Genomic DNA, 23,087 nt, shown 5'->3' on the forward strand with positions numbered 1-23,087 from the left:
AAAGATGTAACTCTGTGAGATGAATTAACAGAACACAGAGCAGTTTCTCAGAAAGCTTCTTTCCAGTTTTGAACGGAAGATATTTCCTTTTTCACCATAGCCTCTATGGGCTTCCAAATATCCCTTTGCCAATTCCAAAAGAACAGCCTTAGCGAAAGGCTTCTTGAAGGGAAAGATGTAACTCTGTGAGATGAATTAACAGAACACAGAGCAGTTTCTCAGAAAGCTTCTTTCCAGTTTTGAACGGAAGGTATTTCCTTTTTCACCATAGCCCTCTATGGGCTTCCAAATATCCCTTTGCCAATTCCACAAGAACAGCCTTAGCGAAAGGCTTCTTGAAGGGAAAGATGTAACTCTGTGAGATGAATTAACAGAACACAGAGCAGTTTCTCAGAAAGCTTCTTTCCAGTTTTGAACGGAAGATATTACCTTTTCACCATAGCCCTCTATGGGCTTCCAAATATCCCTTGGCCAATTCCACAAGAACAGCCTTAGCGAAAGGCTTCTTGAAGGGAAAGATGTAACTCTGTGAGATGAATTAACAGAACACAGAGCGGTTTCTCAGAAAGCTTCTTTCCAGTTTTGAACGGAAGATATTTCCTTTTTCACCATAGCCCTCTATGGGCTTCCAAATATCCCTTTGCCAATTCCTGAGGAACAGCCTTAGCGAAAGGCTTCTTGAAGGGAAAGATGTAACTCTGTGAGACGAATTAACAGAACACAGAGCAGTTTCTCAGAAAGCTTCTTTCCAGTTTTGAACGGAAGATATTTCCTTTTTCACCATAGCCCTCTATGGGCTTCCAAATATCCCTTTGCCAATTCCACAAGAACAGCCTTAGCGAAAGGCTTCTTGAAGGGAAAGATGTAACTCTGTGAGATGAATTAACAGAACACAGAGCAGTTTCTCAGAAAGCTTCTTTCCAGTTTTGAACGGAAGATATTTCCTTTTTCACCATAGCCCTCTATGGGCTTCCAAATATCCCTTTGCCGATTCCACAAGAATAGCCTTAGCGAAAGGCTTTTGAAGGAAGGATGTAACTCTGTGAGATGAATTAACAGAACACAGAGCAGTTTCTCAGAAAGCTTCTTTCCAGTTTTGAACGGAAGATATTTCCTTTTTCACCATAGCCCTCTATGGGCTTCCAAATATCCCTTTGCCAATTCCACAAGAACAGCCTTAGCGAAAGGCTTCTTGAAGGGAAAGATGTAACTCTGTGAGATGGATTAACAGAACACAGAGCAGTTTCTCAGAAAGCTTCTTTCCAGTTTTGAACGGAAGATATTTCCTTTTTCACCATAGCCCTCTATGGGCTTCCAAATATCCCTTTGCCAATTCCAGAAGAACATCCTTATCGAAAGGCTTCTTGAAGGGAAAGATGTAACTCTGTGAGATGAATTAACAGAACACAGAGCAGTTTCTCAGAAAGCTTCTTTCCAGTTTTAAACGGAAGATATTTCCTTTTTCACCATAGCCCTCTATGGGCTTCCAAATATCCCTTGGCCAATTCCACAAGAACAGCCTTAGCGAAAGGCTTCTTGAAGGGAAAGATGTAACTCTGTGAGATGAATTAACAGAACACAGAGCGGTTTCTCAGAAAGCTTCTTTCCAGTTTTGAACGGAAGATATTTCCTTTTTCACCATAGCCCTCTATGGGCTTCCAAATATCCCTTTGCCAATTCCTGAAGAACAGCCTTAGCGAAAGGCTTCTTGAAGGGAAAGATGTAACTCTGTGAGATGAATTAACAGAACACAGAGCAGTTTCTCAGAAAGCTTCTTTCCAGTTTTGAACGGAAGATATTTCCTTTTTCACCATAGCCCTCTATGGGCTTCCAAATACCGCTTTGCCAATTCCACAAGAACAGCCTTAGCGAAAGGCTTCTTGAAGGGAAAGATGTAACTCTGTGAGATGAATTAACAGAACACAGAGCAGTTTCTCAGAAAGCTTCTTTCCAGTTTTGAACGGAAGATATTTCCTTTTTCACCATAGCACTCTATGGGCTTCCAAATACCGCTTTGCCAATTCCACAAGAACAGCCTTAGCGAAAGGCTTCTTGAAGGGAAAGATGTAACTCTGTGAGATGAATTAACAGAACACAGAGCAGTTTCTCAGAAACCTTCTTTCCAGTTTTGAACGGAAGATATTTCCTTTTTCACCATAGCCGTCTATGGGCTTCCAAATATCCCTTTGCCAATTCCACAAGAACAGCCTTAGTGAAAGGCTTCTTGAAGGGAAAGATGTAACTCTGTGAGATGAATTAACAGAACACAGAGCAGTTTCTCAGAAAGCTTCTTTCCAGTTTTGAACGGAAGATATTTCCTTTTTCACCATAGCCCTCTATGGGCTTCCAAATATCCCTTTGCCAATTCCACAAGAACAGACTTAGCGAAAGGCTTCTTGAAGGGAAAGATGTAACTCTGTGAGACGAAGTAACAGAACACAGAGCAGTTTCTCAGAAAGCTTCTTTCCAGTTTTGAACGGAAGATATTTCCTTTTTCACCATAGCCTCTATGGGCTTCCAAATATCCCCTTGCCAATTCCACAAGAACAGCCTTAGCGTAAGGCTTCTTCAAGGAAAGGATGTAACTCTGTGAGATGAATTAACAGAACACAGAACAGTTTCTCAGAAAGCTTCTTTCCAGTTTTGAACGGAAGATATTTCCTTTTTCAACATAGCCCTCTATGGGCTTCCAAATATCCCTTTGCCAATTCCACAAGAACAGCCTTAGCGAAAGGCTTCTTGAAGGGAAAGATGTAACCCTGTGAGATGGATTAACAGAACACAGAGCAGTTTCTCAGAAAGCTTCTTTCCAGTTTTGAACTGAAGATATTTCCTTTTTCACCATAGCCCTCTATGGGCTTCCAAATATCCCTTTGCCAATTCCACAAGAACAGCCTTAGCGAAAGGCTTCTTGAAGGGAAAGATGTAACTCTGTGAGATGAATTAACAGAACACAGAGCAGTTTCTCAGAAAGATTCTTTCCAGTTTTGAACGGAAGATATTTCCTTTTTCACCATAGCCCTCTATGGGCTTCCAAATATCCCTTGGCCATTTCCACAAGAAGAGCCTTAGCGAAAGGCTTCTTGAAGGGAAAGATGTAACTCTGTGAGATGAATTAACAGAACACAGAGCAGTTTCTCAGAAAGCTTCTTTCCAGTTTTGAACGGAAGATATTTCCCTTTTCACCATAGCCCTCTATGGGCTTCCAAATATCCCTTGGCCAATTCCAGAAGAACAGCCTTAGCGAAAGGCTTCTTGAAGGGAAAGATGTAACTCTGTGAGATGAATTAACAGAACACAGAGCAGTTTCTCAGAAAGCTTCTTTCCAGTTTTGAACGGAAGATATTTCCTTTTTCACCATAGCCCTCTATGGGCTTCCAAATACCGCTTTGCCAATTCCACAAGAACAGCCTTAGCGAAAGGCTTCTTGAAGGGAAAGATGTAACTCTGTGAGATGAATTAACAGAACACAGAGCAGTTTCTCAGAAAGCTTCTTTCCAGTTTTGAACGGAAGATATTTCCTTTTTCACCATAGCACTCTATGGGCTTCCAAATACCGCTTTGCCAATTCCACAAGAACAGCCTTAGCGAAAGGCTTCTTGAAGGGAAAGATGTAACTCTGTGAGATGAATTAACAGAACACAGAGCAGTTTCTCAGAAACCTTCTTTCCAGTTTTGAACGGAAGATATTTCCTTTTTCACCATAGCCCTCTATGGGCTTCCAAATATCCCTTTGCCAATTCCACAAGAACAGCCTTAGCGAAAGGCTTCTTGAAGGGAAAGATGTAACTCTGTGAGATGAATTAACAGAACACAGAGCAGTTTCTCAGAAAGCTTCTTTCCAGTTTTGAACGGAAGATATTTCCTTTTTCACCATAGCCCTCTATGGGCTTCCAAATATCCCTTTGCCAATTCCACAAGAACAGACTTAGCGAAAGGCTTCTTGAAGGGAAAGATGTAACTCTGTGAGATGAATTAACAGAACACAGAGCAGTTTCTCAGAAAGCTTCTTTCCAGTTTTGAACGGAAGATATTTCCTTTTTCACCATAGCCGTCTATGGGCTTCCAAATATCCCTTTGCCAATTCCACAAGAACAGCCTTAGTGAAAGGCTTCTTGAAGGGAAAGATGTAACTCTGTGAGATGAATTAACAGAACACAGAGCAGTTTCTCAGAAAGCTTCTTTCCAGTTTTGAACGGAAGATATTTCCTTTTTCACCATAGCCCTCTATGGGCTTCCAAATATCCCTTTGCCAATTCCACAAGAACAGCCTTAGCGAAAGGCTTCTTGAAGGGAAAGATGTAACTCTGTGAGACGAAGTAACAGAACACAGAGCAGTTTCTCAGAAAGCTTCTTTCCAGTTTTGAACGGAAGATATTTCCTTTTTCACCATAGCCTCTATGGGCTTCCAAATATCCCTTTGCCAATTCCACAAGAACAGCCTTAGCGTAAGGCTTCTTCAAGGGAAGGATGTAACTCTGTGAGATGAATTAACAGAACACAGAACAGTTTCTCAGAAAGCTTCTTTCCAGGTTTGAACGGAAGATATTTCCTTTTTCAACATAGCCCTCTATGGGCTTCCAAATATCCCTTTGCCAATTCCACAAGAACAGCCTTAGCGAAAGGCTTCTTGAAGGGAAAGATGTAACCCTGTGAGATGGATTAACAGAACACAGAGCAGTTTCTCAGAAAGCTTCTTTCCAGTTTTGAACTGAAGATATTTCCTTTTTCACCATAGCCCTCTATGGGCTTCCAAATATCCCTTTGCCAATTCCACAAGAACAGCCTTAGTGAAAGGCTTCTTGAAGGGAAAGATGTAACTCTGTGAGATGAATTAACAGAACACAGAGCAGTTTCTCAGAAAGATTCTTTCCAGTTTTGAACGGAAGATATTTCCTTTTTCACCATAGCCCTCTATGGGCTTCCAAATATCCCTTGGCCATTTCCACAAGAAGAGCCTTAGCGAAAGGCTTCTTGAAGGGAAAGATGTAACTCTGTGAGATGAATTAACAGAACACAGAGCAGTTTCTCAGAAAGCTTCTTTCCAGTTTTGAACGGAAGATATTTCCCTTTTCACCATAGCCCTCTATGGGCTTCCAAATATCCCTTTGCCAATTCCACAAGAACAGCCTTAGCGAAAGGCTTCTTGAAGGGAAAGATGTAACTCTGTGAGATGAATTAACAGAACACAGAGCAGTTTCTCAGAAAGCTTCTTTGCAGTTTTGAACGGAAGATATTTCCTTTTTCACCATAGCCCTCTATGGGCTTCCAAATATCCCTTTGCCAATTCCACAAGAACAGCCTTAGCGAAAGGCTTCTTGAAGGGAAAGATGTAACTCTGTGAGATGAATTAACAGAACACAGAGCAGTTTCTCAGAAACCTTCTTTCCAGTTTTGAACCGAAGATATTTCCTTTTTCACCTTAGCCCTCTATGGGCTTCCAAATATCCCTTTGCCAATTCCACAAGAACAGCCTTAGCGAAAGTCTTCTTGAAGGGAAAGATGTAACTCTGTGAGATGAATTAACAGAACACAGAGCAGTTTCTCAGAAAGCTTCTTTCCAGTTTTGAACGGGAGATATTTCCTTTTTCACCATAGCCCTCTATGGGCTTCCAAATATCCCTTTGCCAATTCCACAAGAACAGCCTTAGCGAAAGGCTTCTTGAAGGGAAAGATGTAACTCTGTGAGACGAATTAACAGAACACAGAGCAGTTTCTCAGAAAGCTTCTTTCCAGTTTTGAACGGAAGATATTTCCTTTTTCACCATAACCCTCTAAGGGCTTCCAAATATCCCTTTGCCAATTCCACAAGAACAGCCTTAGCGAAAGGCTTCTTGAAGGGAAAGATGTAACTCTGTGAGATGAATTAACAGAACACAGAGCAGTTTCTCAGAAAGCTTCTTTCCAGTTTTGAACGGAAGATATTTCCTTTTTCACCATAGCCCTCTATGGGCTTCCAAATATCCCTTTGCCAATTCCACAAGAACAGCGTTAGCGAAAGGCTTCTTGAAGGGAAAGATGTAACTCTGTGAGATGAATTAACAGAACACAGAGCAGTTTCTCAGAAAGCTTCTTTCCAGTTTTGAACGGAAGATATTTCCTTTTTCACCATAGCCTCTATGGGCTTCCAAATATCCCTTTGCCAATTCCACAAGAACAGCCTTAGCGAAAGGCTTCTTGAAGGGAAAGATGTAACTCTGTGAGATGAATTAACAGAACACAGAGCATTTTCTCAGAAAGCTTCTTTCCAGTTTTGAACGGAAGGTATTTCCTTTTTCACCATAGCCCTCTATGGGCTTCCAAATATCCCTTTGCCAATTCCACAAGAACAGCCTTAGCGAAAGGCTTCTTGAAGGGAAAGATGTAACTCTGTGAGATGAATTAACAGAGCACAGAGCAGTTTCTCAGAAAGCTTCTTTCCAGTTTTGAACGGGAGATATTTCCTTTTTCACCATAGCCCTCTATGGGCTTCCAAATATCCCTTTGCCAATTCCACAAGAACAGCCTTAGCGAAAGGCTTCTTGAAGGGAAAGATGTAACTCTGTGAGATGAATTAACAGAACACAGAGCAGTTTCTCAGAAAGCTTCTTTCCAGTTTTGAACGGAAGATATTTCCTTTTTCACCATAGTCCTCTATGGGCTTCCAAATATCCCTTTGCCAATTCCACAAGAACAGCCTTAGCGAAAGGCTTCTTGAAGGGAAAGATGTAACTCTGTGAGACGAATTAACAGAACACAGAGCAGTTTCTCAGAAAGCTTCTTTCCAGTTTTGAACGGAAGATATTTCCTTTTTCACCATAACCCTCTATGGGCTTCCAAATATCCCTTTGCCAATTCCACAAGAACAGCCTTAGCGAAAGGCTTCTTGAAGGGAAAGATGTAACTCTGTGAGATGAATTAACAGAACACAGAGCAGTTTCTCAGAAAGCTTCTTTCCAGTTTTGAACGGAAGATATTTCCTTTTTCACCATAGCCCTCTATGGGCTTCCAAATATCCCTTGGCCAATTCCACAAGAACAGCCTTAGCGAAAGGCTTCTTGAAGGGAAAGATGTAACTCTGTGAGATGAATTAACAGAACACAGAGCAGTTTCTCAGAAAGCTTCTTTCCAGTTTTGAACGGAAGATATTTCCTTTTTCACCATAGCCTCTATGGGCTTCCAAATATCCCTTTGCCAATTCCACAAGAACAGCCTTAGCGAAAGGCTTCTTGAAGGGAAAGATGTAACTCTGTGAGATGAATTAACAGAACACAGAGCAGTTTCTCAGAAAGCTTCTTTCCAGTTTTGAACGGAAGGTATTTCCTTTTTCACCATAGCCCTCTATGGGCTTCCAAATATCCCTTTGCCAATTCCACAAGAACAGCCTTAGCGAAAGGCTTCTTGAAGGGAAAGATGTAACTCTGTGAGATGAATTAACAGAACACAGAGCAGTTTCTCAGAAAGCTTCTTTCTAGTTTTGAACGGAAGATATTACCTTTTTCACCATAGCCCTCTATGGGCTTCCAAATATCCCTTGGCCAATTCCACAAGAACAGCCTTAGCGAAAGGCTTCTTGAAGGGAAAGATGTAACTCTGTGAGATGAATTAACAGAACACAGAGCGGTTTCTCAGAAAGCTTCTTTCCAGTTTTGAACGGAAGATATTTCCTTTTTCACCATAGCCCTCTATGGGCTTCCAAATATCCCTTTGCCAATTCCTGAGGAACAGCCTTAGCGAAAGGCTTCTTGAAGGGAAAGATGTAACTCTGTGAGACGAATTAACAGAACACAGAGCAGTTTCTCAGAAAGCTTCTTTCCAGTTTTGAACGGAAGATATTTCCTTTTTCACCATAGCCCTCTATGGGCTTCCAAATATCCCTTTGCCAATTCCACAAGAACAGCCTTAGCGAAAGGCTTCTTGAAGGGAAAGATGTAACTCTGTGAGATGAATTAACAGAACACAGAGCAGTTTCTCAGAAAGCTTCTTTCCAGTTTTGAACGGAAGATATTTCCTTTTTCACCATAGCCCTCTATGGGCTTCCAAATATCCCTTTGCCAATTCCACAAGAATAGCCTTAGCGAAAGGCTTTTGAAGGGAAGGATGTAACTCTGTGAGATGAATTAACAGAACACAGAGCAGTTTCTCAGAAAGCTTCTTTCCAGTTTTGAACGGAAGATATTTCCTTTTTCACCATAGCCCTCTATGGGCTTCCAAATATCCCTTTGCCAATTCCACAAGAACAGCCTTAGCGAAAGGCTTCTTGAAGGGAAAGATGTAACTCTGTGAGATGGATTAACAGAACACAGAGCAGTTTCTCAGAAAGCTTCTTTCCAGTTTTGAACGGAAGATATTTCCTTTTTCACCATAGCCCTCTATGGGCTTCCAAATATCCCTTTGCCAATTCCAGAAGAACATCCTTATCGAAAGGCTTCTTGAAGGGAAAGATGTAACTCTGTGAGATGAATTAACAGAACACAGAGCAGTTTCTCAGAAAGCTTCTTTCCAGTTTTAAACGGAAGATATTTCCTTTTTCACCATAGCCCTCTATGGGCTTCCAAATATCCCTTGGCCAATTCCACAAGAACAGCCTTAGCGAAAGGCTTCTTGAAGGGAAAGATGTAACTCTGTGAGATGAATTAACAGAACACAGAGCGGTTTCTCAGAAAGCTTCTTTCCAGTTTTGAACGGAAGATATTTCCTTTTTCACCATAGCCCTCTATGGGCTTCCAAATATCCCTTTCCCAATTCCTGAAGAACAGCCTTAGCGAAAGGCTTCTTGAAGGGAAAGATGTAACTCTGTGAGATGAATTAACAGAACACAGAGCAGTTTCTCAGAAAGCTTCTTTCCAGTTTTGAACGGAAGATATTTCCTTTTTCACCATAGCCCTCTATGGGCTTCCAAATACCGCTTTGCCAATTCCACAAGAACAGCCTTAGCGAAAGGCTTCTTGAAGGGAAAGATGTAACTCTGTGAGATGAATTAACAGAACACAGAGCAGTTTCTCAGAAAGCTTCTTTCCAGTTTTGAACGGAAGATATTTCCTTTTTCACCATAGCACTCTATGGGCTTCCAAATACCGCTTTGCCAATTCCACAAGAACAGCCTTAGCGAAAGGCTTCTTGAAGGGAAAGATGTAACTCTGTGAGATGAATTAACAGAACACAGAGCAGTTTCTCAGAAAGCTTCTTTCCAGTTTTGAACGGAAGATATTTCCTTTTTCACCATAGCCCTCTATGGGCTTCCAAATATCCCTTTGCCAATTCCACAAGAACAGCCTTAGCGAAAGGCTTCTTGAAGGGAAAGATGTAACTCTGTGAGATGAATTAACAGAACACAGAGCAGTTTCTCAGAAAGCTTCTTTCCAGTTTTGAACGGAAGATATTTCCTTTTTCACCATAGCCCTCTATGGGCTTCCAAATATCCCTTTGCCAATTCCACAAGAACAGCCTTAGCGAAAGGCTTCTTGAAGGGAAAGATGTAACTCTGTGAGATGGATTAACAGAACACAGAGCAGTTTCTCAGAAAGCTTCTTTCCAGTTTTGAATGGAAGATATTTCCTTTTTCACCATAGCCCTCTATGGGCTTCCAAATATCCCTTTGCCAATTCCACAAGAACAGCGTTAGCGGAAGGCTTCTTGAAGGGAAAGATGTAACTCTGTGAGATGAATTAACAGAACACAGAGCAGTTTCTCAGAAAGATGCTTTCCAGTTTTGAACGGAAGATATTTCCTTTTTCACCATATCCCTCTATGGGCTTCCAAATATCCCTTTGCCAATTCCACAAGAACAGCCTTAGCGAAAGGCTTCTTGAAGGGAAAGATGTAACTCTGTGAGACGAATTAACAGAACACAGAGCAGTTTCTCAGAAAGCTTCTTTCCAGTTTTGAACGGAAGATATTTCCTTTTTCAACATAGCCCTCTATGGGCTTCCAAATATCCCTTTGCCAATTCCACAAGAACAGCCTTAGCGAAAGGCTTCTTGAAGGGAAAGATGTAACTCTGTGAGATGAATTAACAGAACACAGAGCAGTTTCTCAGAAAGCTTCTTTCCAGTTTTGAACGGAAGATATTTCCTTTTTCACCATAGCCCTCTATGGGCTTCCAAATATCCCTTTGCCAATTCCACAAGAACAGACTTAGCGAAAGGCTTCTTGAAGGGAAAGATGTAACTCTGTGAGATGAATTAACAGAACACAGAGCAGTTTCTCAGAAAGCTTCTTTCCAGTTTTGAACGGAAGATATTTCCTTTTTCACCATAGCCCTCTATGGGCTTCCAAATATCCCTTTGCCAATTCCACAAGAACAGACTTAGCGAAAGGCTTCTTGAAGGGAAAGATGTAACTCTGTGAGATGAATTAACAGAACACAGAGCAGTTTCTCAGAAAGCTTCTTTCCAGTTTTGAACGGAAGATATTTCCTTTTTCACCATAGCCCTCTATGGGCTTCCAAATATCCCTTTGCCAATTCCTGAGGAACAGCCTTAGCGAAAGGCTTCTTGAAGGGAAAGATGTAACTCTGTGAGACGAATTAACAGAACACAGAGCAGTTTCTCAGAAAGCTTCTTTCCAGTTTTGAACGGAAGATATTTCCTTTTTCACCATAGCCGTCTATGGGCTTCCAAATATCCCTTTGCCAATTCCACAAGAACAGCCTTAGCGAAAGGCTTCTTGAAGGGAAAGATGTAACTCTGTGAGATGAATTAACAGAACACAGAGCAGATTCTCAGAAAGCTTCTTTCCAGTTTTGAATGGAAGATATTTCCTTTTTCACCATAGCCCTCTATGGGCTTCCAAATATCCCTTTGCCAATTCCACAAGAACAGCGTTAGCGAAAGGCTTCTTGAAGGGAAAGATGTAACTCTGTGAGATGAATTAACAGAACACAGAGCAGTTTCTCAGAAAGCTTCTTTCCAGTTTTGAACGGAAGGTATTTCCTTTTTCACCATAGCCCTCTATGGGCTTCCAAATATCCCTTTGCCAATTCCACAAGAACAGCCTTAGCGAAACGCTTCTTGAAGGGAAAGATGTAACTCTGTGAGATGAATTAACAGAACACAGAGCAGTTTCTCAGAAAGCTTCTTTCCAGTTTTGAACGGAAGATATTTCCTTTTTCACCATAGCCCTCTATGGGCTTCCAAATATCCCTTTGCCAATTCCACAAGAACAGCCTTAGCGAAAGGCTTCTTGAAGGGAAAGATGTAACTCTGTGAGATGAATTAACAGAACACAGAGCAGTTTCTCAGAAAGCTTCTTTCCAGTTTTGAACGGAAGATATTTCCTTTTTCACCATAGCCCTCTAAGGGCTTCCAAATATCCCTTTGCCAATTCCACAAGAACAGCCTTAGCGAAAGGCTTCTTGAAGGGAAAGATGTAACTCTGTGAGATGAATTAACAGAACACAGAGCAGTTTCTCAGAAAGCTTCTTTCCAGTTTTGAACGGAAGATATTTCCTTTTTCACCATAGCCCTCTATGGGCTTCCAAATATCCCTTTGCCAATTCCACAAGAACAGACTTAGCGAAAGGCTTCTTGAAGGGAAAGATGTAACTCTGTGAGATGAATTAACAGAACACAGAGCAGTTTCTCAGAAAGCTTCTTTCCAGTTTTGAACGGAAGATATTTCCTTTTTCACCGTAGCCCTCTATGGGCTTCCAAATATCCCTTTGCCAATTCCACAAGAACAGCCTTAGCGAAAGGCTTCTTGAAGGGAAAGATGTAACTCTGTGAGATGAATTAACAGAACACAGAGCAGTTTCTCAGAAAGCTTCTTTCCAGTTTTGAACGGAAGATATTTCCTTTTTCACCATAGCCCTCTATGGGCTTCCATATATCCCTTTGCCAATTCCACAAGAACAGCCTTAGCGAAAGGCTTCTTGAAGGGAAAGATGTAACTCTGTGAGACGAAGTAACAGAACACAGAGCAGTTTCTCAGAAAGCTTCTTTCCAGTTTTGAACGGAAGGTATTTCCTTTTTCACCATAGCCCTCTATGGGCTTCCAAATATCCCTTTGCCAATTCCACAAGAACAGCCTTAGCGAAAGTTTTCTTGAAGGGAAAGATGTAACTCTGTGAGATGGATTAGCAGAACACAGAGCAGTTTCTCAGAAAGCTTCTTTCCAGTTTTGAACGGAAGATATTTCCTTTTTCACCATAGCGCTCTATGGGCTTCCAAATATCCCTTGGCCAATTCCACAAGAACAGCCTTAGCGAAAGGCTTCTTGAAGGGAAAGATGTAACTCTGTGAGATGAATTAACAGAACACAGAGCGGTTTCTCAGAAAGCTTCTTTCCAGTTTTGAACGGAAGATATTTCCTTTTTCACCATAGCCCTCTATGGGCTTCCAAATATCCCTTTGCCAATTCCTGAGGAACAGCCTTAGCGAAAGGCTTCTTGAAGGGAAAGATGTAACTCTGTGAGACGAATTAACAGAACACAGAGCAGTTTCTCAGAAAGCTTCTTTCCAGTTTTGAACGGAAGATATTTCCTTTTTCACCATAGCCGTCTATGGGCTTCCAAATATCCCTTTGCCAATTCCACAAGAACAGCCTTAGCGAAAGGCTTCTTGAAGGGAAAGATGTAACTCTGTGAGATGAATTAACAGAACACAGAGCAGATTCTCAGAAAGCTTCTTTCCAGTTTTGAATGGAAGATATTTCCTTTTTCACCATAGCCCTCTATGGGCTTCCAAATATCCCTTTGCCAATTCCACAAGAACAGCGTTAGCGAAAGGCTTCTTGAAGGGAAAGATGTAACTCTGTGAGATGAATTAACAGAACACAGAGCAGTTTCTCAGAAAGCTTCTTTCCAGTTTTGAACGGAAGGTATTTCCTTTTTCACCATAGCCCTCTATGGGCTTCCAAATATCCCTTTGCCAATTCCACAAGAACAGCCTTAGCGAAACGCTTCTTGAAGGGAAAGATGTAACTCTGTGAGATGAATTAACAGAACACAGAGCAGTTTCTCAGAAAGCTTCTTTCCAGTTTTGAACGGAAGATATTTCCTTTTTCACCATAGCCCTCTATGGGCTTCCATATATCCCTTTGCCAATTCCACAAGAACAGCCTTAGCGAAAGGCTTCTTGAAGGGAAAGATGTAACTCTGTGAGACGAAGTAACAGAACACAGAGCAGTTTCTCAGAAAGCTTCTTTCCAGTTTTGAACGGAAGGTATTTCCTTTTTCACCATAGCCCTCTATGGGCTTCCAAATATCCCTTTGCCAATTCCACAAGAACAGCCTTAGCGAAAGTTTTCTTGAAGGGAAAGATGTAACTCTGTGAGATGGATTAGCAGAACACAGAGCAGTTTCTCAGAAAGCTTCTTTCCAGTTTTGAACGGAAGATATTTCCTTTTTCACCATAGCGCTCTATGGGCTTCCAAATATCCCTTGGCCAATTCCACAAGAACAGCCTTAGCGAAAGGCTTCTTGAAGGGAAAGATGTAACTCTGTGAGATGAATTAACAGAACACAGAGCGGTTTCTCAGAAAGCTTCTTTCCAGTTTTGAACGGAAGATATTTCCTTTTTCACCATAGTCCTCTATGGGCTTCCAAATATCCCTTTGCCAATTCCTGAAGAACAGCCTTAGTGAAAGGCTTCTTGAAGGGAAAGATGTAACTCTGTGAGATGAATTAACAGAACACAGAGCAGTTTCTCAGAAAGCTTCTTTCCAGTTTTGAACGGAAGATATTTCCTTTTTCACCGTAGCCCTCTATGGGCTTCCAAATACCGCTTTGACAATTCCACAAGAACAGCCTTAGCGAAAGGCTTCTTGAAGGGAAAGATGTAACTCTGTGAGATGAATTAACAGAACACAGAGCAGTTTCTCAGAAAGCTTCTTTCCAGTTTTGAACGGAAGATATTTACTTTTTCACCATAGCCCTCTATGGGCTTCCAAATATCCCTTTGCCAATTCCACAAGAACAGCCTTAGCGAAAGGCTTCTTGAAGGGAAAGATGTAACTCTGTGAGACGAATTAACAGAACACAGAGCAGTTTCTCAGAAAGCTTCTTTCCAGTTTTGAACGGAAGATATTTCCTTTTTCACCATAGCCCTCTATGGGCTTCCAAATATCCCTTTGCCAATTCCACAAGAACAGCCTTAGCGAAAGGCTTCTTGAAGGGAAAGATGTAACTCTGTGAGATGAATTAACAGAACACAGAGCAGTTTCTCAGAAAGCTTCTTTCCAGTTTTGAACGGAAGATATTTCCTTTTTCACCATAGCCCTCTATGGGCTTCCAAATATCCCTTTGCCAATTCCACAAGAACAGCCTTAGCGAAAGGCTTCTTGAAGGGAAAGATGTAACTCTGTGAGATGAATTAACAGAACACAGAGCAGTTTCTCAGAAAGCTTCTTTCCAGTTTTGAACGGAAGATATTTCCTTTTTCACCATAGCCCTCTATGGGCTTCCAAATATCCCTTTGCCAATTCCACAAGAACAGCCTTAGCGAAAGGCTTCTTGAAGGGAAAGATGTAACTCTGTGAGATGAATTAACAGAACACAGAGCAGTTTCTCAGAAAGCTTCTTTCCAGTTTTGAACGGAAGATATTTCCTTTTTCACCGTAGCCCTCTATGGGCTTCCAAATATCCCTTTGCCAATTCCACAAGAACAGCCTTAGCGAAAGGCTTCTTGAAGGGAAAGATGTAACTCTGTGAGATGAATTAACAGAACACAGAGCAGTTTCTCAGAAAGCTTCTTTCCAGTTTTGAACGGAAGATATTTCCTTTTTCACCATAGCCCTCTATGGGCTTCCAAATATCCCTTTGCCAATTCCACAAGAACAGCCTTAGCGAAAGGCTTCTTGAAGGGAAAGATGTAACTCTGTGAGACGAAGTAACAGAACACAGAGCAGTTTCTCAGAAAGCTTCTTTCCAGTTTTGAACGGAAGGTATTTCCTTTTTCACCATAGCCCTCTATGGGCTTCCAAATATCCCTTTGCCAATTCCACAAGAACAGCCTTAGCGAAAGGCTTCTTGAAGGGAAAGATGTAACTCTGTGAGATGAATTAACAGAACACAGAGCAGTTTCTCAGAAAGCTTCTTTCCAGTTTTGAACGGAAGATATTTCCTTTTTCACCATAGCCCTCTATGGGTTCCAAATATACCTTTGCCAATTCCACAAGAACAGCCTTAGCGAAAGGCTTCTTGAAGGGAAAGATGTAACTCTGTGAGATGAATTAACAGAACACAGAGCAGTTTCTCAGAAAGCTTCTTTCCAGTTTTGAACGGAAGATATTTCCTTTTTCACCATAGCCCTCTATGGGCTTCCAAATATCCCTTTGCCAATTCCACAAGAACAGACTTAGCGAAAGGCTTCTTGAAGGGAAAGATGTAACTCTGTGAGATGAATTAACAGAACACAGAGCAGTTTCTCAGAAAGCTTCTTTCCAGTTTTGAACGGAAGATATTTCCTTTTTCACCGTAGCCCTCTATGGGCTTCCAAATATCCCTTTGCCAATTCCACAAGAACAGCCTTAGCGAAAGGCTTCTTGAAGGGAAAGATGTAACTCTGTGAGATGAATTAACAGAACACAGAGCAGTTTCTCAGAAAGCTTCTTTCCAGTTTTGAACGGAAGATATTTCCTTTTTCACCATAGCCCTCTATGGGCTTCCAAATATCCCTTTGCCAATTCCACAAGAACAGCGTTAGCGAAAGGCTTCTTGAAGGGAAAGATGTAACTCTGTGAGACGAATTAACAGAACACAGAGCAGTTTCTCAGAAAGCTTCTTTCCAGTTTTGAATGGAAGATATTTCCTTTTTCACCATAGCCATCTATGGGCTTCCAAATATCCTTTTGCCAATTCCACAAGAACAGCGTTAGCGAAAGGCTTCTTGAAGGGAAAGATGTAACTCTGTGAGATGAATTAACAGAACACAGAGGAGTTTCTCAGAAAGCTTCTTTCCAGTTTTGAACGGAAGATATTTCCTTTTTCACCATATCCCTCTATGGGCTTCCAAATATCCCTTTGCAAATTCCACAAGAACAGCCTTAGCGAAAGGCTTCTTGAAGGGAAAGATGTAACTCTGTGAGACGAATTAACAGAACACAGAGCAGTTTCTCAGAAAGCTTCTTTCCAGTTTTGAACGGAAGATATTTCCTTTTTCACCATAGCCCTCTATGGGCTTCCAAATATCCCTTTGCCAATTCCACAAGAACAGCCTTAGCGAAAGGCTTCTTGAAGGGAAAGATGTAACTCTGTGAGATGAATTAACAGAACACAGAGCAGTTTCTCAGAAAGCTTCTTTCCCGTTTTGAGCGGAAGATATTTCCTTTTTCACCATAGCCCTCTATGGGCTTCCAAATATCCCTTTGCCAATTCCTGAAGAACAGCCTTAGCGAAAGGCTTCTTGAAGGGAAAGATGTAACTCTGTGAGATGAATTAACAGAACACAGAGCAGTTTCTCAGAAAGCTTCTTTCCAGTTTTGAACGGAAGATATTTCCTTTTTCACCATAGCCCTCTACGGGCTTCCAAATATCCCTTTGCCAATTCCACAAGAACAGCCTTAGCGAAAGGCTTCTTGAAGGGAAAGATGTAACTCTGTGAGATGAATTAACAGAACACAGAGCAGTTTCTCAGAAAGCTTCTTTCCAGTTTTGAACGGAAGATATTTCCTTTTTCACCATAGCCCTCTATGGGCTTCCAAATATCCCTTTGCCAATTCCACAAGAACAGCCTTAGCGAAAGGCTTCTTGAAGGGAAAAATGTAACTCTGTGAGACGAAGTAACAGAACCCAGAGTAGTTTCTCAGAAAGCTTCTTTCCAGTTTTGAACGGAAGATATTTCCTTTTTCACCATAGCCCTCTATGGGCTTCCAAATACCGCTTTGCCAATTCCACAAGAAACGCCTTAGCGAAAGGCTTCTTGAAGGGAAAGATGTAACTCTGTGAGATGAATTAACAGAACATAGGGCAGTTTCTCAGAAAGCTTCTTTCCAGTTTTGAACGGAAGATATTTCCTTTTTCACCATAGCCCTCTATGGGCTTCCAAATATCCCTTTGCCAATTCCACAAGAACAGCCTTAGCGAAAGGCTTCTTGAAGGGAAAGACGTAACTCTGTGAGACGAATTAACAGAACACAGAGCAGTTTCTCAGAAAGCTTCTTTCCAGTTTTTAAGGGAAGATATTTCCTTTTTCACCATAGCCCTCTATGGGCTTCCAAATATCCCTTTGCCAATTCCACAAGAACAGCCTTAGCGAAAGGCTTCTTAAAGGGAAAGATGTAACTCTGTGAGATGGATTAACAGAACACAGAGCAGTTTCTCAGAAAGCTTCTTTCCAGTTTTGAACGGAAGATATTTCCTTTTTCACCATAGCCCTCTGTGGGCTTCCAAATATCCCTTTCCCAATTCCACAAGAACAGCCTTAGCGAAAGGCTTCTTGAAGGGAAAGATGTAACTCTGTGAGACGAAGTAACAGAACACAGAGCAGTTTCTCAGAAAGCATCTTTCCAGTTTTGAACGGAAGATATTTCCTTTTTCACCATAGCCCTCTATGGGCTTCCAAATATCCCTTTGCCAATTCCACGAGAACAGCCTTAGCGTAAGGCTTCTTGAAGAGAAGGATGTAACTCTGTGAGATGAATTAACAGAACACAGAGCAGTTTATCTGAAAGCTTCTTTCCAGTTTTGAACGGAAGATATTTCCTTTTTCACCATAGCCCTCTATGGGCTTCCAAATATCCCTTTGCCAATTCCACAAGAACAGCCTTAGCGAAAGGCTTCTTGAAGGGAAAGATGTAACTCTGTGAGATGGATTAACAGAACACAGAGCAGTTTCTCAGAAAGCTTCTTTCCAGTTTTGAAGGGAAGATATTTCCTTTTTCACCATATCCCTCTATGGGCTTCCAAATATCCCTTTGCCAATTCCACAAGAACAGCCTTAGCGAAAGGCTTCTTGAAGGGAAAGATGTAACTCTGTGAGACGAATTAACAGAACACGGAGCAGGTTCTCAGAAAGCTTCTTTCCAGTTTTGAACGGAAAGATATTTCCTTTTTCACCATAGACCTCTATGGGCTTCCAAATATCCCTTTGCCAATTCCACAAGAACAGCCTTAGCGAAAGGCTTCTTGAAGGGATAGATGTAACCCTGTGAGATGAATTAACAGAACACAGAGCAGTTTCTCAGAAAGCTTCTTACCAGTTTTGAACGGAAGATATTTCCTTTTTCACCATAGCCCTCTATGGGCTTCCAAATATCCCTTTGCCAATTCCACAAGAACAGCCTTAGCGAAAGGCTTCTTGAAGGGAAAGATGTAACTCTGTGAGACGAATTAACAGAACACAGAGCAGTTTCTCAGAAAGCTTCTTTCCAGTTTTGAACGGAAGATATTTCCTTTTTCACCATATCCCTCTATGGGCTTCCAAATATCCCTTTCCCAATTCCACAAGAACAGCCTTAGCGAAAGGCTTCTTGAAGGGAAAGATGTAACTCTGTGAGACGAATTAACAGAACACAGAGCAGTTTCTCAGAAAGCTTCTTTCCAGTTTTGAACGGAAGATATTTCCTTTTTCACCATAGCCCTCTATGGGCTTCCAAATATCCCTTTGCCAATTCCACAAGAACAGCCTTAGCGAAAGGCTTCTTGAAGGGAAAGATGTAACTCTGTGAGATGAATTAACAGAACACAGAGCAGTTTCTCAGAAAGCTTCTTTCCAGTTTTGAACGGAAGATATTTCCTTTTTCACCATAGCCCTCTATGGGCTTCCAAATATCCCTTTGCCAATTCCACAAGAACAGCCTTAGCGAAAGGCTTCTTGAAGGGAAAGATGTAACTCTGTGAGATGAATTAACAGAACACAGAGCAGTTTCTCAGAAAGCTTCTTTCCAGTTTTGAACGGAAGATATTTCCTTTTTCACCATAGCCCTCTATGGGCTTCCAAATATCCCTTTGCCAATTCCACAAGAACAGCCTTAGCGAAAGGCTTCTTGAAGGGAAAGATGTAACTCTGTGAGACGAAGTAACAGAACACAGAGCAGTTTCTCAGAAAGCTTCTTTCCAGTTTTGAACGGAAGATATTTCCTTTTTCACCGTAGCCCTCTATGGGCTTCCAAATATCCCTTTGCCAATTCCACAAGAACAGCCTTAGCGAAAGGCTTCTTGAAGGGAAAGATGTAACTCTGTGAGATGAATTAACAGAACACAGAGCAGTTTCTCAGAAAGCTTCTTTCCAGTTTTGAACGGAAGATATTTCCTTTTTCACCATAGCCCTCTATGGGCTTCCAAATATCCCTTTGCCAATTCCACAAGAACAGCCTTAGCGAAAGGCTTCTTGAAGGGAAAGATGTAACTCTGTGAGACGAATTAACAGAACACAGAGCAGTTTCTCAGAAAGCTTCTTTCCAGTTTTGAACGGAAGATATTTCCTTTTTCACCATAGCCCTCTATGGGCTTCCAAATATCCCTTTGCCAATTCCACAAGAACAGCCTTAGCGAAAGGCTTCTTGAAGGGAAAGATGTAACTCTGTGAGATGGATTAACAGAACACAGAGCAGTTTCTCAGAAAGCTTCTTTCCAGTTTTGAATGGAAGATATTTCCTTTTTCACCATAGCCCTCTATGGGCTTCCAAATATCCCTTTGCCAATTCCACAAGAACAGCCTTAGCGAAAGGCTTCTTGAAGGGAAAGATGTAACTCTGTGAGACGAAGTAACAGAACACAGAGCAGTTTCTCAGAAAGCTTCTTTCCAGTTTTGAACGGAAGATATTTCCTTTTTCACCATAGCCCTCTATGGGCTTCCAAATATCCCTTTGCCAAATCCACAAGAACAGCCTTAGCGAAAGGCTTCTTGAAGGGAAAGATGTAACTCTGTGAGACGAATTAACAGAACACAGAGCAGTTTCTCAGAAAGCTTCTTTCCAGTTTTGAACGGAAGATATTTCCTTTTTCACCATAGCCCTCTATGGGCTTCCAAATATCCCTTTGCCAATTCCACAAGAACAGCCTTAGCGAAAGGCTTCTTGAAGGGAAAGATGTAACTCTGTGAGATGAATTAACAGAACACAGAGCAGTTTCTCAGAAAGCTTCTTTCCAGTTTTGAACGGAAGATATTTCCTTTTTCACCATAGCCCTCTATGGGCTTCCAAATATCCCTTTGCCAATTCCACAAGAACAGCCTTAGCGAAAGGCTTCTTGAAGGGAAAGATGTAACTCTGTGAGATGAATTAACAGAACACAGAGCAGTTTCTCAGAAAGCTTCTTTCCAGTTTTGAACGGAAGACAATTCCTTTTTCACCATAGCCCTCTATGGGCTTCCAAATATCCCTTTGCCAATTCCACAAGAACAGCCTTAGCGAAAGGCTTCTTGAAGGGAAAGATGTAACTCTGTGACATGAATTAACAGAACACAGAGCAGTTTCTCAGAAAGCTTCTTTCCAGTTTTGAACGGAAGATATTTCCTTTTTCACCGTAGCCCTCTATGGGCTTCCAAATATCCCTTTGCCAATTCCACAAGAACAGCCTTAGCGAAAGGCTTCTTGAAGGGAAAGATGTAACTCTGTGAGATGAATTAACAGAACACAGAGCAGTTTCTCAGAAAGCTTCTTTCCAGTTTTGAACGGAATATATTTCCTTTTTCACCATAGCCCTCTATGGGCTTCCAAATATCCCTTTGCCAATTCCACAAGAACAGCCTTAGCGAAAGGCTTCTTGAAGGGAAAGATGTAACTCTGTGAGACGAAGTAACAGAACACAGAGCAGTTTCTCAGAAAGCTTCTTTCCAGTTTTGAACGGAAGATATTTCCTTTTTCACCGTAGCCCTCTATGGGCTTCCAAATATCCCTTTGCCAATTCCACAAGAACAGCCTTAGCGAAAGGCTTCTTGAAGGGAAAGATGTAACTCTGTGAGATGAATTAACAGAACACAGAGCAGTTTCTCAGAAAGCTTCTTTCCAGTTTTGAACGGAAGATATTTCCTTTTTCACCATAGCCCTCTATGGGCTTCCAAATATCCCTTTGCCAATTCCACAAGAACAGCCTTAGCGAAAGGCTTCTTGAAGGGAAAGATGTAACTCTGTGAGACGAAGTAACAGAACACAGAGCAGTTTCTCAGAAAGCTTCTTTCCAGTTTTGAACGGAAGGTATTTCCTTTTTCACCATAGCCCTCTATGGGCTTCCAAATATCCCTTTGCCAATTCCACAAGAACAGCCTTAGCGAAAGGCTTCTTGAAGGGAAAGATGTAACTCTGTGAGACGAATTAACAGAACACAGAGCAGTTTCTCAGAAAGCTTCTTTCCAGTTTTGAACGGAAGATATTTCCTTTTTCACCATAGCCCTCTATGGGCTTCCAAATATACCTTTGCCAATTCCACAAGAACAGCCTTAGCGAAAGGCTTCTTGAAGGGAAAGATGTAACTCTGTGAGATGAATTAACAGAACACAGAGCAGTTTCTCAGAAAGCTTCTTTCCAGTTTTGAACGGAAGATATTTCCTTTTTCACCATAGCCCTCTATGGGCTTCCAAATATCCCTTTGCCAATTCCACAAGAACAGACTTAGCGAAAGGCTTCTTGAAGGGAAAGATGTAACTCTGTGAGATGAATTAACAGAACACAGAGCAGTTTCTCAGAAAGCTTCTTTCCAGTTTTGAACGGAAGATATTTCCTTTTTCACCGTAGCCCTCTATGGGCTTCCAAATATCCCTTTGCCAATTCCACAAGAACAGCCTTAGCGAAAGGCTTCTTGAAGGGAAAGATGTAACTCTGTGAGATGAATTAACAGAACACAGAGCAGTTTCTCAGAAAGCTTCTTTCCAGTTTTGAACGGAAGATATTTCCTTTTTCACCATAGCCCTCTATGGGCTTCCAAATATCCCTTTGCCAATTCCACAAGAACAGCGTTAGCGAAAGGCTTCTTGAAGGGAAAGATGTAACTCTGTGAGATGAATTAACAGAAAACAGAGCAGTTTCTCAGAAAGCTTCTTTCCAGTTTTGAACGGAAGATATTTCCTTTTTCACCATATCCCTCTATGGGCTTCCAAATATCCCTTTGCAAATTCCACAAGAACAGCCTTAGCGAAAGGCTTCTTGAAGGGAAAGATGTAACTCTGTGAGACGAATTAACAGAACACAGAGCAGTTTCTCAGAAAGCTTCTTTCCAGTTTTGAACGGAAGATATTTCCTTTTTCACCATAGCCCTCTATGGGCTTCCAAATATCCCTTTGCCAATTCCACAAGAACAGCCTTAGCGAAAGGCTTCTTGAAGGGAAAGATGTAACTCTGTGAGATGAATTAACAGAACACAGAGCAGTTTCTCAGAAAGCTTCTTTCCAGTTTTGAACGGAAGATATTTCCTTTTTCACCATATCCCTCTATGGGCTTCCAAATATCCCTTTGCCAATTCCACAAGAACAGCCTTAGCTAAAGGCTTCTTGAAGGGAAAGATGTAACTCTGTGAGATGAATTAACAGAACACAGAGCAGTTTCTCAGAAAGCTTCTTTCCCGTTTTGAGCGGAAGATATTTCCTTTTTCACCGTAGCCCTCTATGGGCTTCCAAATATCCCTTTGCCAATTCCTGAAGAACAGCCTTAGCGAAAGGCTTCTTGAAGGGAAAGATGTAACTCTGTGAGATGAATTAACAGAACACAGAGCAGTTTCTCAGAAAGCTTCTTTCCAGTTTTGAACGGAAGATATTTCCTTTTTCACCGTAGCCCTCTATGGGCTTCCAAATATCCCTTTGCCAATTCCACAAGAACAGCCTTAGCGAAAGGCTTCTTGAAGGGAAAGATGTAACTCTGTGAGATGAATTAACAGAACACAGAGCAGTTTCTCAGAAAGCTTCTTTCCAGTTTTGAACGGAAGATATTTCCTTTTTCACCATAGCCCTCTATGGGCTTCCAAATATCCCTTTGCCAATTCCACAAGAACAGCCTTAGCGAAAGGCTTCTTGAAGGGAAAGATGTAACTCTGTGAGATGAATTAACAGAAAACAGAGCAGTTTCTCAGAAAGCTTCTTTCCAGTTTTGAACGGAAGATATTTCCTTTTTCACCATATCCCTCTATGGGCTTCCAAATATCCCTTTGCAAATTCCACAAGAACAGCCTTAGCGAAAGGCTTCTTGAAGGGAAAGATGTAACTCTGTGAGACGAATTAACAGAACACAGAGCAGTTTCT

This window comes from Chlorocebus sabaeus, chromosome 3, assembly GCF_047675955.1.
Source record: "Chlorocebus sabaeus isolate Y175 chromosome 3, mChlSab1.0.hap1, whole genome shotgun sequence".
In the NCBI taxonomy this organism is placed as follows: domain Eukaryota; kingdom Metazoa; phylum Chordata; class Mammalia; order Primates; family Cercopithecidae; genus Chlorocebus; species Chlorocebus sabaeus.